Genomic DNA, 20,208 nt, shown 5'->3' on the forward strand with positions numbered 1-20,208 from the left:
GGGAAATACATCAATGACCATTTGAAAATACGTTTTTGAAAGTGACTTCGCCAATCAGATGGTATCTTGAAGAAATACTCTGTACAATGTAAACACGAAGTTGGCTTTTATCAGATGTAGATTATCTTCCTTATTCCTTGACCAATGATGATTTGGGAAAGGGCATTGACTGCACCACAAAGGGAAGGCTCTTGCACAGGGCCAATGGGGGTGACTAATGCTCAAGTGCTGGGTGTGGTTTCTCTCTGTCTTGGGGTCCAACTCCCTTGGGAGCCTCCTCTTAATGGCCACTCAGTTGATAGCCTGTTCTCCAAGAACAATTTTGGGCTCAGAATTCTAGACCAGCTATCTCTGCTCTGGGCATGAGCAAATGTATTATTGCTCTGTTTTTCTCTTTGGCTAGTTCTGTATTAGTCTTCCTTTCTTAAGAGTGGGAGTACCTCATATTTGGTTGAGGGTATGGGAGGGAGTGGGCAAAGCAGATCATTTTTGTTGTTTTGGCTCCAGGTTTCATATACTTTCCTGACCCCTTGGCATAAGGAGTCCCTTGGTGGCCTACCACAGCTCACAGTGCTGGGCCACAGGCTTAGAGAAGTAGCGTGTTTACTTGATGGCCATTTCCCTCTGTGCACATATTTCCTTCCGTGTATATGTACTTCTCAGACCCTGCATGGAGAAGAGACAGTTTGAGGACAGGATTTTGAATTAAGTTCCCATGACTAAGCCATGTTTTCATTTGTTTTTATGACCATAAATCTGTATCCCTTATTGATATAACTTATGTGTGCTTTAAAGGAACCTAGACCTTCAGGTATAGTTGAGTAAATAACTAAATTTTATTTATTTTCATATTATAAAATGCTGTATACATGGAAAAAAATCAAACAATAAAAAATAAGTTAAAAGTGATTATTCTATTTGTAACCTAATGTTTCAATTGCCAGAGGTAATGCCTTTCAGTAGTTTCTAATGTATGTCTTCAACATTTTGTATGCATATACACCAAAGCATAATTTAGAGGCATACAAAAGAAATTAAAATATAATTATTTAAAAAATACATACCATAAATGAGATTAAGCAGTTGTGTAATCTGCTTTTTAAAATTTAGCAATATCTTAAAGATTGTTTCATAGCAGTACATAGAGACCTACCTCAATCTTTTAATGGCTGCATTCTTTTCACGGCAGAGATGTACAATAATTTATTCAATGAATGGTTGATTTTTTTTATTTTTATTTTTTATTATTATAATACTTTAAGTTTTAGAGTACATGTGCACAATGTGCAGGTTTGTTACATATGTATATATGTGCCATATTGGTGTGCTGCACCCATTAACTCGTCATTTAGCATTAGGTATATCTCCTAATGCTATTCTTCGCCCTCCCCCCACCCCACAACAGTCCCTGGAGTGTGATGTTCCCCTTCCTGTGTCCATGTGTTCTCATTGTTCAATTCCCACCTATGAGTGAGAACGTGTGGTGTTTGGTTTTTTGTCCTTGTGATAGTTTGGTGAGAATGATGGTTTCCAGCTTAATCCGTGTCCCTACAAAGGACATGAACTCATCATTTTTTATGGCTGCATAGTATTCCATGGTGTATATGTGCCACATTTTCTTCATCCAGTCTATCGTTGTTGGACATTTGGGTTGGTTCCAAGTTTTTGCTATTGTGAATAGTGCCGCAATAAACATATGTGAGCATGTGTCTTTATGGCACCATGGTTTATAGTCCTTTGGGTATATATCCAGTAATGGGATGGCTGGGTCAAATGGTATTTCTAGTTCTAGATCCCTGAGGAATCGCCACACTGTCTTCCACAATGGTTGAACTAGTTTACAATCCCACCAACAGTGTCAAAGTGTTCCTATTTCTCCACATCCTCTCCAGCACCTGTTGTTTCCTGACTTTTTAATGATTGCCATTCTAACTGGTGTGAGATGTTATCTCATTGTGGTTTTGATTTGTGTTTCTCTGATGGCCAGTGATGATGAGCATTTTTTCATGTGTTTTTTGGCTGCATAAATGTCTTCTTTTGAGAAGTGTCTGTTCATGTCCTTCGCCCACTTTTTGATGGGGTTGTTTTTTTCTTGTCAATTTGTTTGAGTTCATTGTAGATTCTGGATATTAGCCCTTTGTCAGATGAGTAGGTTGCGAAAATTTTCTCCCATTTTGCAGGTTGCCTGTTCACTCTGATGGTAGTTTCTTTTGCTGTGCAGAAGCTCTTTAGTTTAATTAGATCCCATTTGTTAATTTTGGCTTTTGTTGCCATTGCTTTTGGTATTTTAGACATGAAGTCCTTCCCCATGCCTATGTCCTGAATGGTATTGCCTAGGTTTTCTTCTATGGTTTTTATGGTTTTAGGTCTAACATTTAAGTCTTTAATCCATCTTGAATTAATTTTTGTATAAGGTGTAAGGAAGGGATCCAGTTTCAGCTTTCTATATATGGCTAGCCAGTTTTCCCAGCACCATTTATTAAATAGGGAATGCTTTTCCCATTGCTTGTTTTTGTCAGGTTTGTCAAAGATCAGATGGTTGTAGATATGTGGCATTATTTCTGAGGGGCTCTGTTGTGTTCCATTGATCTATATCTCTGTTTTGGTACCAGTACCATGCTGTTTTGGTTACTGTAGCCTTGTAGTATAGTTTGAAGTCAGGTAGTGTGATGCCTCCAGCTTTGTTCTTTTGGCTTAGGATTGACTTGGCGATGCGGGCTCTTTTTTGGTTCCATATGAACTTTAAAGTTTTTTTTTTCCAATTCTGTGAAGAAAGTCATTGGTAGCTTGATGGGGATGGCATTGAATCTATAAATTATCTTGGGCAGTATGGCCATTTTCACGAATTGATTCTTCCTACCCATGAGCATGGAATGTTCTTCCATTTATTTGTATCCTCTTTTATTTCATTGAGCAGTGGTTTGTAGTTCTCCTTGAAGAGTTCCTTCATGTCCCTTGTAAGTTGGATTCCTAGGTATTTTATTCTCTTTGAAGCAATTGTGAATGGGAATTCACTCATGATTTGGCTCTCTGTTTGTCTGTTGTTGGTGTATAAGAATGCTTGTGATTTTTGTACATTGATTTTGTATCCTGAGACTTTGCTGAAGTTGCATATCAGCTTAAGGAGATTTTGGGCTGAGACAACGGAGTTTTCTAGATATACAGACATGTCATTTGCAAACAGGGACAATTTGACTTCCTGTTTTCCTAATTGAATACCCTTTATTTCCTTCTCCTGCCTAATTGCCCTGGCCAGAACTTCCAAGACTATGTTGAATAGGAGTGGTGAGAGAGGGCATCCCTGTATTGTGCCAGTTTTCAAATGGAATGCTTCCACTTTTTGCCCATTCCGTATGATATTGGCTGTGGGTTTGTCATAGATAGCTCTTATTATTTTGAGATATGTCCCATCAATACCGAAATTATTGAGAGTTTTTAGCATGAAGAGTTGTTGAATTTTGTCAAAGGCCTTTTCTGCATCTATTGAGATAATCATGTGGTTTTTGTCTTTGGTTCTGTTTAAATGCTGGATTATATTTATTGATTGGCATATGTTAAACCAGCCTTGCATCCCAGGGATGAAGCCCACTTGATCATGTTGGATAAGCTTTTTGATGTGCTGCTGGATTCAGTTTGCCAGTATTTTATTGAGGATTTTTGCATCGATGTTCATCATGGATATTGGTCTAAAATTCTCTTTTTTGGTTGTGTCTCTGCCAGGCTTTGGTATCAGGATGATGCTGGCCTCATAAAATGAATTAGGGAGGATTCCCTCTGTTTCTATTGATTGGAATAGTTTCAGAAGGAATGGTAACAGCTCCTCCTTGTACCTCTGGTAGAATTCAGCTGTGAATCCATCTGGTCCTGGACTCTTTTTGGTTGGTAAGCTATTGATTATTGCCACAATTTCAGCTCCTGTTATTGGTCTATTCAGAGATTCAACTTCTTCCTGGTTTAGTCTTGGGAGGGTGTATGTGTTGAGGAATTTATCCATTTCTTCTGGATTTTCTAGTTCATTTGCATAGAGGTGTTTGTAGTATTCTCTGATGGTAGTTTGTATTTCTGTGGGATCAGTGGTGATATCCCCTTTATCATTTTTTATTGCATCTATTTGATTCTTCTCTCTTTTTTTCTTTATTAGTCTTGCTAGCAGTCTATCAGTTTTGTTGTTCTTTTCAAAAAACCAGCTCCTGGATTCATTAATTTTTTGAAGGGTTTTTTGTGTCTCTATTTCCTTCAGTTCTGCTCTGATTTTAGTTATTTCTTGCCTTCTGCTAGCTTTTGAATGTGTTTGCTCTTGCTTTTCTAGTTCTTTTAATTGTGATGTTAGGGTGTCAATTTTGGATCTTTCCTGCTTTCTCTTGTGGGCATTTAGTGCTATAAATTTCCCTCTACACACTGCTTTGAATGCGTCCCAGAGATTCTGGTGTGTTGTGTCTTTGTTCTCATTGGTTTCAAAGAACATCTTTATTTCTGCCTTCATTTTGTTATGTACCCAGTAGTCATTCAGGAGCAGGTTGTTCAGTTTCCATGTAGTTGAGTGGTTTTGAATGAGTTTCTTAATCCTGAGTTCTAGTTTGATTGCACTGTGGTCTGAGAGACAGTTTGTTATAATTTCTGTTCTTTTACATTTGCTGAGGAGAGCTTTACTTCCAACTATGTGGTCAATTTTGGAATAGGTGTAGTGTAGTGCTGAAAAAAATGTATATTCTGTTGATTTGGGGTGGAGAGTTCTTTAGATGTGTATTAGGTCTGCTTGGTGCAGAGCTGAGTTCAATTCCTGGGTGTTCTTGTTAATTTTCTGTCTCGTTGATCTGTCTAATGTTGACAGTGGGGTGTTAAAGTCTCCCATTATTAATGTGTGGGAGTCTAAGTCTCTTTGTAGGTCTTTAAGGACTTGCTTTATGAATCTGGGTGCTCCTGTATTGGGTGCATATATATTTAGGATAGTTAGCTCTTCTTGTTGAATTGATCCCTTTACCATTATGTAATGGCCTTCTTTGTCTCTTTTGATCTTTGTTGGTTTAAAGTCTGTTTTATCAGAGACTAGGATTGCAACCCCTGCCTTTTTTTTTTTTTTGCCATTTGCTTGGTAGATCTTCCTCCATCCCTTTATTTTGAGCCTATGTGTGTCTCTGCACGTGAGATGGGTTTCCTGAATACAGCACACTGATGGGTCTTGACTCTTTATCCAATTTGCCAGTCTGTGTCTTTTAATTGGAGCATTTAGCCCATTTACATTTAAGGTTAATATTGTTATGTGTGAATTTGATCCTGTCTTTATGATGTTAGCTGGTTATTTTGCCTGTTAGTTGATGCAGTTTCTTCCTAGCTTTGATGGACTTTACAATTTGGCATGTTTTTGCAGTGGCTGGTACTGGTTGTTCCTTTCCATGTTTAGTGCTTCCTTCAGGAGCTCTTTTAGGGCAGGCCTGGGTGGTGACAAAATCTCTCAGCATTTGCTTGTCTGTAAAGTATTTTATTTTTCCTTCACTTATGAAGCTTAGTTTGGCTGGATATGAAATTCTGGGTTGAAAATTCTTTCCTTTAAGAATGTTGAATATTGGCCCCCACTCTCTTCTGGCTTGTAGGGTTTCTGCTGAGAGATCCGCTGTTAGTCTGATGGGTTTCCCTTTGTGGGTAACCCGACCTTTCCCTCTGGCTGCCCTTAACATTTTTTCCTTCACTTCAACTTTGGTGAATCTGACAATTATGTGTCTTGGAGTTGCTCTTCTCAAGGAGTATCTTTGTGGCATTCTCTGTATTTCCTGAATCTGAACGTTGGCCTGCCTTGCTAGATTGGGGAAGTTCTCCTGGATAATATCCTGCAGAGTGTTTTCCAACTTGGTTCCATTCTCCCCGTCACTTTCAGATACACCGATCAGACATAGATTTGGTCTTTTCACATAGTCCCATATTTCTTGGAGGCTTTGTTCGTTTCTTTTTATTCTTTTTTCTCTAAACTTCCCTTCTCACTTCATTTCATTCATTTCATCTTCCATCACTGATAGCCTTTCTTCCAGTTGATCGCATTGGTTCCTGAGGCTTCTGCATTCTTCACGTAGACCTCGAGCCTTGGCTTTGAGCTCCCTCAGCTCCTTTAAGGACTTCTCTGCATTGGTTATTCTAGTTATACATTTGTCTAATTTTTTTCAAAGTTTTTAACTTCTTTGCCATTGATTTGAATTTTCTCCTGTAGCTCGGAGTAGTTTGATCGTCTGAGGCCTTCTTCTCTCAGCTCATCAAAGCCATTCTCCATCCAGCTTTGTTCTGTTTCTGGTGAGGAACTGCATTCCTTTGGAGGAGGAGAGGTGCTCTGCTTTTTAGAGTTTCCAGTTTTTCTGCTGTTTTTTCCCCATCTTTGTGGTTTTATGTACTTTTGGTTTTTGATGATGGTGACGTACAGATGGGTTTTTGGTGTGGATGTCCTTTCTGTTTGTTAGGTTTCCTTCTAACAGACAGGACTGTCAGCTGCAGGTCTGTTGGAGTTTGCTAGAGGTCCACTCCAGACCCTGTTTGCCTGGGTATCAGCAGTCATGGCTGCAGAACAGTGGCGGCTGTAGAACAGAGGATTTTGGTGAACTGCAAATGCTGCTGTCTGATCGTTCCTCTGGAAGTGTTGTCTCAGAGGTGTACCCGGCCGTGTGAGGTGTCAGTCTGCCCCTACTTGGGGGTGCCTCCCAGTTAGGCTGCTCAGGGTTCAGGGACCCACTTGAGGAGGCAGTCTGCCCGTTCTCAGATCTCCAGCTGCGTGCTGGGAGAACCACTGCTCTCTTCAAAGTTGTCAGACAGGGACATTTAAGTCTGCAGAGGTTACTGCTGTCTTTTTGTTTGTCTGTGCTCTGCCCCCAGAGGTGGAGCCTACAGAGGCCTCCCTGAGCTGTGGTGGGCTTCATCCAGTTCGAGCTTCCCGGCTGCTTTGTTTACCTAATCAAGCCTGGGCAATGGCAGGTGCCCCTCCCCCAGCCTTGCTGCCGCCTTGCAGTTTGATCTCAGACTGCCATGCTAGCAATCAGCGAGACTCTGTGAGTGTAGGACACTCCGAGCCAGGTACGGGATATAATCTCCTGGTGTGCCATTTTTTAAGCCCGTTGAAAAAGTGCAGTATTAGGGTGGGAGTGACCCGATTTTCCAGGTGCCATCTGTCACTCCTTTCTTTGACTAGGAATGGGAACTGCCTGACCCCTTGCGCTTCCCGAGTGAGGCAGTGCATCGCCCTGCTTCGGCTCGCACACGGTGCGCTGCACCCACTGTCCTGCACCCACTGTCTGGCACTCCCTAGTGAGATGAACCTGGTACCTCAGATGGAAATGCAGAAATCACCCGTCTTCTGTATGGCTCACGCTCGGAGCTGTAGACTGGAGCTGTTCCTATTCGGCCATCTTGGCTCCACCCCCAAATGGTTGATTACTTTAAAGATAATAAGTAGGTTATTGAACAGAGAATACTAAACTGAAGTTATTTCTCCCGGAGTAAAGATCTCTTTCAAACCTACCTCTCTTTTTTTTTCCTGGAAAATAAAATTTCAGCTCTACATTGTTGTTGGAAGTGTGAGTTTTGGAGATGCTAGTATTAACATCAGTTGGAACAACAACAATGAAAAGAATTACAACCACAAAAATTGTGGTTGGATAATATCATAAGGTATTAATCCATGTTTTGAGTATTTATTTCTTCTGTAGTATCTTGACAGACCCTCCTTTTAGACTGTTGTGTAGACAACCGCTACCTGCATCTGAAGCAGCCCCAAAGACCAGGAAATTTTTAAAGAGAGGCCAGTGGCTAAAATGACAGGGAGATTCAGAGAGGTTCTCTTAGCTCTCAGAAACTAGGTAACACTTGGGCTGGGGAAGAGAGAAAGGAGAGGCAAAAGAACTACTCATAAGAGAGGAAAGAATATGGGAAAAACTGGGGAGAGGAACAGAAGAGAACCACTCTGGGAGCTGAGTGAATGTGGACTCTGCTCTGAGTGAGCTCCTGTTCCCAGGACTCTCCCTGGTGTCCGGTTGTCTCTCTCCCCTTCCTTCTGTTCTTTATTTCCTGTGATCAGTCTTGGAAAGGAAAGTTGTTATTATTGCTGGGGAGCTGGGACATCCTAGGGTGGCCTTATCCCCTGACCAAAGCAGGACAAATGAAATGGTTGGAAATATGCCGGTGAGCTTGCTCTGTAGTGGGCACACAGGTCTCATACTCAACACTGTAGTCAAAACGCACAGAACACAGACGTGAACAAAGACGCTTTGAGAAATGAAGTTAGTATGGACAGCTCTTTTGAGTTTGCTATAAACAGGAGCAGAGAAATGAGACTATTGGGTTAAAGAAGGTGGTAATACACTATCAATCAAAATACAGCAATTCGTATATTTGAAGGCTTACTATGTGCAGATGTTGAGTTGAGCATTTTATATATATTATCTCAATTAACCATATGGGAGATACATAGCTAGCTAGCTAGATTAGATTGCTGGGGAAAATAAAATTTTTCTAATTTCACAGATGAAGAAGTTGAGGAGGCTTGGGATTTTTATGAAGCCACTTGTCTAAGGTTTCACAGCTAGTTAAGGAGAGTCAATATCTGAATTCAGGCAATCTCACTCTAGAGCCCAGACTCTTAACCACTGAACCACTTCCCTTGATTAGTAGGAAAGTTTATATTATTAGGTTGATGCAAAAGTAATTGCAGTTTTTGCCATTACTTAAAAAAGGCAAAACCACAATTACTTTTGTACCAACCTTAGAAGAGTATATACATTCTCTGACTGAGGATGGGTCAAAGATAGGTGTAAAAAGGAATGCAATTGAAGGAGAGTGCTGGAGTTGTCTAGACTATGCCGTCTTCATATTTTTTGAGAAAGATAAGCTAGCGAAGTCACCTTAAAGTCTTCTAGGGCAAACAATACAATTCAACTGGTGGAACTGGATTTAGACGGGAGGTGAGAGGATGATAGAGCTCAGCGCAGAGGCCTATGAGCCTCAGATGCTGGGTAGTTTTGGAGAGAGCAATTTTGTTTGAACATGAATGTTTTGCTTGAAACTCTGACAAAAGGTCTTGTTTTCCTTAAAGACTGGGGCCTCAAAGAAGGATCTTAAGATGTTCTTCATGACTATATTTTGCATTTGTAATTTGTTACTTATCTACTGCCTAGACTGAAAATACTTTTTTTTTCTCACAGTAAAGTGACTTGTGCATATGATTGGGCCATTTGAAATATCAAAGTGAGCCCAAGGAGGCAGTGGTGCTAGTGATTGTTTGCCACCCCAGCATCCTTGTTTCCTTCTGCCAACAGCTCCAAGTTTCATTTAGGTGCCTCTCTGTACTTCCACCTGAGGCCTCAGACAATTATTTCCTTATAGTTCTGTGGCTACAGTGATTGGCTTAGCCATGGACATGTGAGTGACCTCAGCTACTTCAAAAGAAATGTGTCAGAGTTTTTTTGGGCATGCTGGAACACAGATTTTTCTTTTGTCCATTGGGTTTGAACCTGGGAGGATTTAACCCTAACTGCTGCTGGCAACCTGCTGACCAGAGGGGACAGCCTGTGTAAAAAGGAAGTTTTCATATATGGGTAAGCAGAACCAGTTCTAGAAATAAAGAGTATTGGTTCTGTTTTCATTACTTTATTCCTTTTATCAAGCCATATCTGAGGCAAGTCCTTCCCTGGGCTTTGCAGTTAGAGGAGACAAAATTTTAACTTTTTACTTAGTTCACTTGTGATTGGGGTTTCTGTCATTTGCAACCAAAATAATCCTAGTTAACACATAGGGGAGAATAATTCTTTATTCATTGGACAAGGGGGAAGAAAAGATTAGTGATGAATGCTAGAGGCTTCCTTTTTGGGGCGTCTCTAAAAGCTTCAAAATAGAAAATTATGATTAAAGTTGCCAAATAAACAGATAACTCTTAAACTTCTTATGAATAAATAACAAATAAGAGATGCCACTGTAAGCACTTGCTAAACTCATGATAAATCCCTGAAAAATAAATAGAATTCATAGTCTATGAATAGCAATGAGCTATAAACCACCCCATAGAACAACTTACTCCATTCTTAGTTTCAGTACAATATTTTAGTCTGTGAATTATTCAAAGAGATACACAGGATTTTTATATGGCTTTAAAATTTTAGAAATATATTATCCTGGTTTTATTTATAATAGCCATTGGTCAATCTTCCATTTGTCAAATATAAAATAATTTATAGTGATAGACAAAAAGGATAAATTATTTTCTTAAAAAAATAAACTTTACAGTCAATTTTTTAAAAAACACGTATTTGTAGTTTTCTACTCATATTCATGTTGTTCAAAAATAGTGACTGCAATCTTGTCAACATTTTAAAGATTTTTTTTGCTCCAATTAGAATAATATTAATACTTTGAAATTTATAAATCCTAAAAGCATTATTTTTTTCTTTGAAAAATTTAACCCATGTCAGCCTATCATTCTTAGAAAAGTACGGTAAGTGGAATAGAATGGAGAAAAATTGAGAAGGGTGGCCAATATTAGTATTTTGTAACTAGAAAAAAATTATTAAACTGATCTAAAAGTATTTGCCTGATATTCTACTTGGAGAATGGAATCTTAAGCTTCTTAATTCCTTGTGATGATGTGGAGTAAATTAAGAAATTATTACCTTGAGGTAGTATAGGCTGGACATGTTATTGTAAAAAAGGGAAAATAAATGTCTTTCTAATTGTTATGGGTTCATTTTAATAAAGTTTTACATTGTATATATTACATTAGAAAACTTATTTTTCCTCTCAATATCCCTAAACATATGTTTTGTTTTGTACAAAAATGAAGATATTTAAGTTTTTGTAGAGAAACCAGCCATAAATGAAGGAGGCCAGAAAGCATTAAAGATACTCCCTTTGGCTGTTTATTTCCATTACAGGTAAATTGTTTAATAATAATTGTTTAATAGCATCTTCAAAAGCATATCTTTTCAGAAAACCAAATATTCTTCCTTCTAGTGTGTCTTTCTAAAAAAGTAGTATAGAAGGGAATGACCTTAACAAAATATCTCTTTGTATTTGGGTGCTAACTTTCTTTCTGCATTTTAAAAGATAGGAACCTTAAAAAAAGCACTTGTACTTTTCTGTGTGGACTGCAGTCATCATATGGTGAAGATGTTAAGAATATAATTTCTATTTATGGCAAGTATTTGTTTGTCTAGATTTTAGCGAACATATCTTTATAACACACATATATTTGTCTAGAATCCAAGTATCCAGACATCTTATGTAAGCAGATTCCCTTCCACTCCCTGCCTTTATGATAGAACCACGGCTGGGCAGTGGTTGAGCAGGATGAATGGAAATAGACTGGGGAAAGGAATCCAAGGTGGTCTACTATGTTTAGATAAAATAACTGGTCTTATTTATGGATATGAGGAAAAAAGATCTGCAGGTGATGAGACCAGCCCATCTAGAGGTCGAAAATTGCTCTTAGCTGTGCCATTATTTTATCCACTCATAGAACATAGCATTTTTCAGGCACTTTGTGTAGTGGAAGTGAATGTGTAGGTAATATGGAACAAGAAGGCCCAATAGCAGCAGGTATTGGGAACTCAGTGATACAAAGACAAAGGTAGGGAGGGGAAACCTAGCTATGGTGATGACCAGAATGTTCACATTCTTGTGAAGACTGCAAAGTCCTTGAAAGCAAGGAGGCAGGTTTAGTTGGTTTCTGTGATCTCTCTAACATAGTTCGAAGCGTAGTAGGTGATATGATTTGGCTGTGTCCCCACCCAAATTTTATCTTGAATTGTAACTCCCACAATTCTCACATGTCATGGCGGGGAGGAACCCCATGGGAGGTGATTAGATTATGGGTGTGGGTCTTTCCTGTGTTGTTCTTGTGATAGTGAATGAGTCTCACGAGATCTGATGGTTTTAAAAATGGGAATTTCCCCGCACAAGCTCTCTTTGACTGCTGCCATCCATGTAATATGTGACTTGGTCCTCCTTGCCTTCTGCCATAATTGTGAGGCCTCCTCAGCCATGTGGAACTGTAAGTCCATTAAACCTCTTTTTCTTTACAGTCTCAGGTATGTCTTTATCAGCAGTGTGAAAATGGACTAATACAATAGGTACTTGTTTTCTCATTTACTTTCTCATCTAGAGGGTGGAACAAGATGGTGAAATAGAAGCCTACACCATTGGTCCCCCACCATGGAGGAATACCAAATTGTAACAACTATCTGTACACAATAAAGGACTGTCACAGAAAGCAAATATCGGTTGAGCAATAACAGTACCTGGTTTTAACTTAATATCACTGGAAGAAGCAGTGAAGAGAGTTGGAGAGACAGTCCTGAATTGCCAACACCACTCCTTCCCCATCCCCCAGCAGCAGCCATGTGGCACTAGGCATCTGTGCCTTCTGGGGCGGGGCCAGGGGGAGAGCACAGCGATTGGGAAACTTTATTTTGAATTCAATGTTGCCCTGTCATAGTGGAGAGCAGAGCCATGCTGGGCTCAGCCAGTGCCTGTGCTTGGAGGAAACATTTGGACCAGCCCTAGCCAGAGAGGAATCACCCATTCTAGTGGCTGGAACTTGAGTTTTTCTCCAAGCCTCACCACTGTTGGCCAAAGTATTCTGGGGTCTTAGGTAAACTTGAAAGACAGTCTAGGACACAAGGAAACTGCAGTTCCCAGGCAACTCCTAGCGGTGGGCTGGACTCAGAGCCAGAGAACCAGGGTAACACGTGACCTATGGAGACACTGGCCTGGGTGGCTAAGGCAGTGCTTGTGCCACCCTTCCCCCAACTCCAGGCAGTACAGCAAGGAAAGTGAATCCTTCCTTTTGCTTAAAGGAAATGACAGCAGAAAGTAAAGAGGACTTAGTCTTGCATCCTGCATATCAATTTGGCCACAGTAGCATAGGGCACCGGGCAGAGTGCTGAGGCCCCTATTCTAGGCCGTAGATCCCAGACGACATTTGCAGACACATCCTGGGATGAAAGGGAACTTGACACCTTGAAGAGAAGGACCCAGTCCTGGCAGAATTTATCATTTGCTGACTAAAGAGCCTATGGGCCCTTAAATATTTAGGAATTGATGATAAAAAGTGACAGATCTCTATAATGAAAATGATAAAACACTGATGGAAGAAATTGAAGAGGATATCCCCAAATGGAAAGATATTCCATGTTCATAGATTGGAAAAATCAATATTGTTAAAAAGTCCATACTACCCAAAACTAATCTACAGGTTCAATGCAATTCCTATCAAAATACCAATGACATTCTTTACAGAAATAGAAAAATAATCCTAAAATTTATATGAAACAACAAAAGATCCAGAATAGCCAACATTATCCTGAGCAAAAAGAACAAAATGGGAGGGATAATATTATCTGACTTCAAATCATATTGCAGGGCTATAGTAAACAAAACAGCATAGTACTGGAATAAAAACAGACACATAGGCCAATGGAACAGAATAGAGAACCTAGAAACAAGTCCACAATACCTACAGTGAACTTATTTTTGACAAAGCTGCCAAGAACATATGCTGGGGAAAAGACAGTCTCTTCAATAAATAGTGCTGGGAAAACAGTATCAATATGTAGAAGAATGAAACTAGACCCCTACCTCTCACCATATACAAAAATCAAATCAAAATGGATAAAATACTTAAATCTAAGACCTCAAACTATAAAACTACTATAAGAAAACATTGGGGGAAACTCCAGGACATGGGACTGGGCAAAAATTTCCTGAGTAATATCCCACGAGCGTAGACAACCAAAGCAAAAATGGGCAAATGGGATCACATCAACTTAAAAAGCTTCTGCACAGCAAAGGAAACAACAAAGTGAAGAGACAACCCACGGACTTGGAGAAGGTATTTGTAAACTACCCATCTGACAAAAGATTCACAGTAGAATATATAAGGAGCTTAAGCAATTCTATAGGATAAAACTTTAATCTGATTAAAAAATGGACAAAAAATTTGAATAGACATTTCTCGAAAGAAGACATACAAATGTCAAACAGGCATATGATCATCTCACCTCAGAGGTTGGGAATGGTAGAGGGCATGGGGGGCATGGGGAGAAGATGAAGATAGTTAATGGGTTTGTTAATTTTACAATTTTTCCCACCATCGTAACTGAACCCCTACAGTTATTTTTAAATGTATAATTAAATTATTATTGACTATAGTCACTCTGTTGTGCTATCAAATACTAGATCTTATTCTTTTTAACTATTTTTTTTCAACCCATTAACTATCTTCATCTCTCCATGCTCCCCATGCCCCCCATGCCCTCTACCATTCCCAACCTCTGGTAAACATTCTTCTACTCTCTATCTCCATGAGTTCAATTGTTTTTATTTTTAGATCCCACAAATAAGTGGGAATGTGCAATGTTTGTATTTCCGTGCTCGCTTATTGCATTTAACATAATGACCTGCAGTTCCATCTAGGTCGTTGCAAATGACAGGATCTCATTCTCTTTTATGGCTAAATAGTACTCCATTGTATATAAATGCCACATTTTCCTTATCCATTTTTCTGTTGATGGGCACTTAGGTTGCCCATCACAGACATGCTGTGATGAGCATGTGGTGTTGCTTGAATGGGGTGTGAGCAGAGAGGCTTCCTAAAGTGATATTTAATCTGATTCCTGAAAGAAAGTATTGGTTAGGTCAAGAGAAGGTCTGCTTAGACAGAGACAGGATCATGCGTAAAGATACTGAGGTGGACAGGTAGCTCACTCTTGTGACAAACTGAAAGAAGCCTATATGGCCAGTAAGTGATGTGGAAAGTAAAATGAAGAGAAATTAGAGACTAGGAAGGAACCAGATTATGCAGAACCATGAAAGCTTCCTTCAGAATTATATAAATTAAGTTTCTTTTGCTTGAAAGTAATAGAAAACTGGCCAGGCGCGGTGGCTCATGCCTGTAATCCCAGTACTCTGGGAGGCCGAGGTGGGCAGATCACGAGGTCAGGAGATCAAGACCATCCTGGCTAACATGGTGAAACCCCGTCTCTACTAAAAATAAAAAAAATTAGCCCAGCGAGGTGGCGGGCGCCTATAGTCCCAGCTACTCGGGAGGCTGAGGCAAGAGAATAGCATGAACCCGGGAAGCAGAGCTTGCAGTGAGCTGAGATAGCGCCACTGCACTCCAGCCTGGGCGACAGAGCGAGTCTCCGTCTCAAAATAAATAAATAAATAAAATAAATAAAATAAAGTAATAGAAAACAATTCTGTCTGGCTTAATAGGAAAAGGAGGAGTTATTGAAAGTATGACATTGGGTTGGCTTATAGATGAAAGAACAACCAATATGCAGGGCAGATTGGGTAGATCCAGGGATCTTTTATTCTTATTTATTTATTTTAAATTTCCACTTTCATTTTAGGTTTAGATAGTACATGTGCAGGTTTGTCTGCATGATGCTAGGGTTTGGGGTATGAATGACCCTGTCACCTGGGTAGTGAGCATAGTACCCAATAGGTAGTTTTTTTTTTTTTTTTTTTTTTTTTTTAGCCCCTGCTCCCTTTCTTATCTCCCTCATCTAGTTGTCCCCAGCCTCTATTGCTCCTTTTTTTTTTTTTTTTTTTTTTTTTGAGACAGGGTCTTTCTCTGTCGCCCAGGCTGGAGTGCAGTGGTGTGATCTCAGCTCACTGCAACCTCTGCCTGCTGGGCTCAAGCAATCCTCCCACCTCAGTCCCGCAAGTTGCTGGGAATATAGGCACGAGCCACCATGCCTGGGTAATTTTTGTATTTTTTTTGTAGAGATGGCATTTCACCACATTGCCTAGGCTGGTATTGCTCTCATTTTTGTGTCCATATGTACCCAATATTTAGCTTCTACTTATAAGTGAAAATGTGTGATATTTGCTTTTCTGCTCCTGCATTAATCTCACTTTGGATAATGGCACCCAGTTGCATCCATATTGCTGCAAAGGACATGATTTCATTCTTTTTTTTTAATGGGTTGCTAGTATTCCATAGTATGTAGGTACAGATTTTCTTTATCCAATCCACTGTTGGGCACCTAGGCTGATTCTATGTATTTGCTACTGTGAATAGTGCTGAGATGAACATGCAAGTGCTTGTGTCTTTTTTGTAGAATAATTTATTTTCCTTTGGATATATACCAGTAATGGGATTGCTGGGTCAAAAAGTAGTTCTGTTTAAAGTTCTTAGAGAAATCTCCAAACTGCTTTCCACAGTGGCTGTATATAAGCATTCCCTTTCTCTGCAGCCTCACTAGCATCTGTTGTTTTTTGACTTTTTAATAATAGCAATTCTAACTGCTTTAAGGTGGTATCTCATTGTGGTTTTGATTTGCATATCTCTGATAATTAGTTATGAGTGTTTTTTTCATATATTTGTTTGCCACTTGTGGTTTCTTTTGAGAAGTGTCACGTCCCTTGTCTGCTTTTCAATGAAGTTATTTGCTTTATGCTTGTTGATTTAAGTTTCTCATAAATTCTGAATGCTAGACCTTTGTTGCATGCATAGTTTGTAAATATTTTCTCCCATTCTGTAGGTTGTCTGTTTACCATGATGATAGTTTCTTTTGCTGTGCAGAAGCTCTTTAGTTTAATTAGGTCCCACTTGTCAATTTTTGTTTTTATTGCAATTGCTTTTGAGGACTTAGCCATAGATCTTTGCTTAGTCTGATGTCGAGAAGGATATTTCCTAGGTTTTTTGTAGGATTCTTATAGTTTGAAGTCTTACATTTAAACCTTATCCATCTTGAGTTAATTTTTTCATATGGTAAATGGTAGAGATCCAGTGTCAATCTTCTGCATATGGCTAGTCAGTTATTCTAGCATTTTTTATTGAATAGGCAGTCCCTTCCCCATGGTTTATTTTTGTCAATTTTGTTGAAGATCAGATGGTGTTAAGTTTGTGACTTTATTTCTGAGTTCTCTATTCTATTCCATTGGTATATGTATCTGTTTTTGTATCAGTACAATGCTGTTTTGATTACTGTAGTGTTATAGTGTAGTTTGAAGAAGTCAGGTAATGTAATACCTGGGGCATTTTTTTTTTCTTAGGATTGCTCTCCTATTTGGGCTCTTTTTTTGCTTCCACATGAATTTTGGAATAGTTTTTCTAATTCTGTTAAATGACATTGGTAGTTTGATCGGTATAGTGTTGCATCTGTAGATTGCATTGAGCTCTATGCAATCTACATAGTTGTTTTAATGGTACTGACTCTTCCAATCTATAAGCATGTAATGTTTTTCCATTTGTTCATGTCATTTATAATTTCTTTCAGCAGTTGTTTTATAATTCTCCTTGTAGAGATCTTTCACCTCTTTCGTTAGATCATAGGTGGTTTATGATTTGGTGGTGATTGTAAATGGGATTGCATATTTGTCTTGTCTCTCAGCTTGAATGCTATTGGTATATGGAAATGCTACTGATTTTTGTACATTGATTTTGTATCCTGAAACTTTACTGAAATTGTTTATCAGTTCTAGCAGCCTTTTGGCAGAGTTTCCTGATTTTTTATGGATAAAATTATATCTTGAGTGAAGAGAAATAATTTGACTTTTTCTTTTCCTATTGAAATGCCTTTTATTTTTTTCTTTCGTCTGATTGTTCTTGCTAAGACTTCCAGTACTATGTTGAATAAGAGTGGGAAGAGTAAGCATCCTTGTCTTATTTTAGTTCTTAAGGAGAATACTTCCAGCTTTTGCCCATTTAGTATGATGTTTGCTGTGGGTGTGTCATAGATGGCTCCTATCATTTTGAGGTATGTTCCTTTGATGCTTTTTGGTGAGTTTTTGTCATGAAGGGGTGTTGGGTTTTTATCAAAAGCTTTTTATGTGTCTATTGAGATGATCATATGTTTTTTGTTTTTAATTCTGTTTATGTAGTTAATCACAGTTATTGATCTGCCTGTATGGAACAAACCTTGTGTGATTTCAGGAATGAAGGCTACTTGATTATGGTAAATTAACTTTTTATGTGCTGCTGGATTTGGTTTGATAGTATTTTGTTGAGGATTTTTTCATTTATGTTCATTAGGGATATTGGCCTGTAGTTTTCATTTTTATTGTGTCTTTGCCAGGTTTTTGCTTCAGGGTGATGCTGGCTTTGTAGATGAGTTAGGGAGGATATCGTCCTTGTGTTTTTTGGAATAGTTTCAAAAGAATTGATACCAGCTCTTCTTAGTACATCTGGTAGAATTTGGCTGTGAGTCCATATGGTCCAGGGATATTTTGATTGGTAAGTTTTATAACTTACTCAGTTTCATAACTTAGTGTTGGTCAGATCAGGGTTTCAATTTCCTCCTGACTCAATCTTGGGATGTTGCCTTTCCAGGAATTTGTTCATTTCCTCTAGACTTTGTAGTTTGTGTGCATAGAGGTGTCATAATAATCTCTGAGGATCTTTTGTATCTCTGTAGAAATGGTTGTAATGTCACATTTGTAATTTCTGATTGTGCTTATTTGGATCTTTTTTGTTTGTTAATTTAGCTAGTAGTCTATTAATCTTGTTTATTTTTCAAAAAACAAACTGTTATTTGATACCTCGTATAAATTTTTGGGTCTTAATTTTATTCAGTTCTGCTCCGATTTTAGTATTTCTTTTCTTCTGACAGTTTTAAGGTTAGTTTTTCTTGTTTTTCTAGCTCCTCTAGGTGTAATGTTAGATCATTAATTTGAGATCTTTCTATCTTGATGTAGGAGTTTAGTACTATAAACCTCTGAACACTGCTTTTGCTGCATCCCAGAGATTTTGATATGTTGTATCTCTGTTTTCATTTCTTTCAAATAATTTTTAAATTTATGACCTCATTTTATTGTTTCCTCAAAAGTCATTCAGGAGCAAGTTGTTTAATTGCCCTATAATTGTGTGGTTTTGAGAGATCTTGGTATTGATTTCTAGTTTTGTTCCACTCTGGTTTGAGAGTATGATTGGTATGATTCTGATTTGTTAAAAATCACTGAGACTTGTTTATAGCCAAGCACATGGTCAATCTTGGAAGATGTTCCATGTGCAGAGGACAAGAATGTATATTGTATGATTGATGAGTGGAGTATTCCATAGATGTCTATTAGTTCTAATTGGTCAAGTGGTGAGTTTAAGCCCAGAAACTCTTGGTTAGTTTTCTGCCTTGAAGATCTGCCTAATGCTGTCAGTGGGGTATCGAAGTTTCCCACAACTATTATGTGGCTGTCCAAGTCTTTTCATGGACCTAGAAGTACTTGTGAATCTGGGTGCTCCAATGTTGGCTGTATATATATTTAGGATAGTTAAATCTTCTTGTTAAATTGATCCTTTTATTATTACATAATGCCCTTCTTTATCCTTTATTACTGCTGTTGGTTTCAAGTCTGTTTTATCTGATATAAGAATAGTGACCACCTCCAAGGATCTTGACTGCAAGATATTATATAGGTAGTACTTTCATTAAACATTAAGGAAAGCTATTCTTTTCCTAGGCCCTGTCCTTTGGAAGGTCCTGTTTTGTCCTTCCTTTAACTATACTCTTCCGCCTGGAGGAAGGGGTTCTTAGGGCCAAGTGTAAATGCCTACACAGAGCCTACATTCATCCTCTAGATCACACCGTGGTATTTGGAATTTGGTTTTCTTTGTTCTAAAATTCCCATCCCTACTTTTGGAGTTTGTATGTATCTCTTACTCCCCAGTATAGAATCCTCCATTAGAGTGAAAACCCTGGAAACATCCATTTGACGGGTTTTGTTTGGAGATAGGACATGAAGGCTAAGGTGATATCGATTGTCTACCACATTGTTTGGTGCATTTTAGGTACTCAAACACTGCTGATCAATGAATAAACAGGACTCAGTCAGAGCAGATGTATTGGCATGCACACAAGGCCCTTAAAGAGTGATATGGAAACACCTGACAGAAAAAGAATTCACGGCCTGTAATCCCCGCACTTTGGGTGGCCAAGGCGGGTGGATCACGAGGTCAGGAGTTTGAGACCAGCGTGGCCAGCATGGTGAAACCCTGTCTCTACTAAAAATACAAAAAATTAGCTGGGCATGGTGGTGCTTGCCTGTAGTCCCAGCTACTCGGGAGGCTGAGGCAGGAGAATTGCTTGAACCCAGCAGGCGGAGGTTGCAGTGAGCTAAGATCACACCACTGCACTCTAGCCTGGGTGACAGAGTGAGACTCCATCTCAAAAAAAAAAAAAAAAATCAGGTAGAATTCTGAATCATCTGGTTCAGAATTTTCAGGAACCTGAAAATTCTAAATTT

This window comes from Pan troglodytes, chromosome 5 (genome assembly GCF_028858775.2).
Source record: "Pan troglodytes isolate AG18354 chromosome 5, NHGRI_mPanTro3-v2.0_pri, whole genome shotgun sequence".
Lineage (NCBI taxonomy): Eukaryota > Metazoa > Chordata > Mammalia > Primates > Hominidae > Pan > Pan troglodytes.